The sequence below is a fragment of the Panicum virgatum genome, chromosome 2K, assembly GCF_016808335.1.
Source record: "Panicum virgatum strain AP13 chromosome 2K, P.virgatum_v5, whole genome shotgun sequence".
Lineage (NCBI taxonomy): Eukaryota > Viridiplantae > Streptophyta > Magnoliopsida > Poales > Poaceae > Panicum > Panicum virgatum.
In genome coordinates this window covers 30910394-30912078 of record NC_053137.1, presented here as the reverse complement: position 1 = coordinate 30912078, position 1685 = coordinate 30910394, and positions in this window count along the sequence as shown.

Here is a 1685-nt window from a genome sequence, read left to right as displayed (position 1 = left end):
CGGGGCAGGAGGGGCAGTGAGCTTCAATGGTCCCTGCACTACGAGGCTTGGTCTGTGTTATCTTGTACCCCCTCGAGGTGGGCCCCATCGTTGCGTAGCCTGAATCCTTAGTGGTTACCCCTTACCAACGTGGTCCTTTGTAACGGCCTCGTAGTGAGTTTGCTAGTCATCTCACCTAAGGAAGTGTGATGAACAACTAGCGTAGCTCACGACTTGTGGGTAAAGATGTGCAACCTCTGCAGAGTGTAAAACTGGTATACTAGCAGTGCTCACGGTCATGAGCGGCCCGGATCCTCCTTTTGATTAGTGGGGTTACCTTGGTGGTTTCGGTTTGGTTCTCAGCAGTATCATAAATAATTTTGATTAATTACTACGTAACTGGGTTATGGTAATTCATCAACTTGTAGTAAATAGCTTTAATAAAATTTTGCCAAGACTAAAAGCTAATGCAGTTGAAGCAGCCAACCTTAGAGCCTCATAGTTTGTGTTATACTTGTTGAGTACGAGTTGTGTACTCACCCTTGCCTCCTCTTCACTTTTTCCTCTTGTTCTTTTGGGGATACTCTACTGCTGCTCAGTTCCTGCCGACGCGAGGGAGTTCACCCAGAGCTACCAGGAGTACGAGGACTTCTAGGCGTTCGTCTCCCAGTCGACGTCCCTGTGGCGCCCTGCTCAGCTTCCGACGAGAGTTTACATATATGTTTTATGCTTCCGCATACTCTGTATCAGACATTTTGTCATTAATGTAATAAATAACATTCATACTCGCTTTATTATATCTTTTACGTGATATGTGCTGTGATATATTGTTCATTCTGTTGTATATACGTGTGACTTGATCCTGGCACGTATATGATTGCTCGGTTTATGTCCGTTTATAAACCGGGTGTTACACTGATGAAATTATCTCTCTAGATCGGCCCAATATAATATGGAATTTGCCGGCAAAGTGGTGAACCAAGTAAAGGCCGATCCAGACAAAGACAAGGAGAACAAATGGACTCTGAGTGCATCATGGTTGCCCGCTTCTCCCAACTGTAGAAGGAACCTATTAACATGCTCCATCGTAGAAACTTCTTCCTGCCCTGAGAACTTTGTGAAGTCAGGCATCTTATACTTGTGTGGGAGAGGAATCTGATCATAAGCCAGAGGATAGGGAGTTTTGTTCATAACAGATTGTTGCTTTGGCCTCAAACCAAACTGCTCTCTCATCACTTCAGCTATCTTTGTGCTCAAATCAACTTGCAGCTCAACTATTGGCATTTGCTGAGGGAAACCGTACTCGCTGCATTGGTCATCATCGCAAGTTGTTGAGCTACATGGTTCATCGGCTATCTAGCTGATTGCATCTGTTTTGCTTGCTGGGACATCTGATTGGGTATCTACTGAGTCATTATCGGCTGTGTAGCTGATGGGTTAGCCGATTGTTGACCATTAATGTCCATGTATGGCACATTGACATACCGTATCTATCCAGTTGCTTGATTATGGAATACCCAGTTGATTCCCTTCTGATGCGGAGATTGCGACAATAACACTTCTGAAGGAGACTGGGGTTGGAGCAGGATAGCAAGACGCTGCTGCGGGGTCATCGGCGATGGCACCGATGCATTAGCTTGTGCCATCTATTGTGGACTCCATGCGCCTTGTGCATTCAGCTGTCTTGCCGATGCATCCTGTTGTGC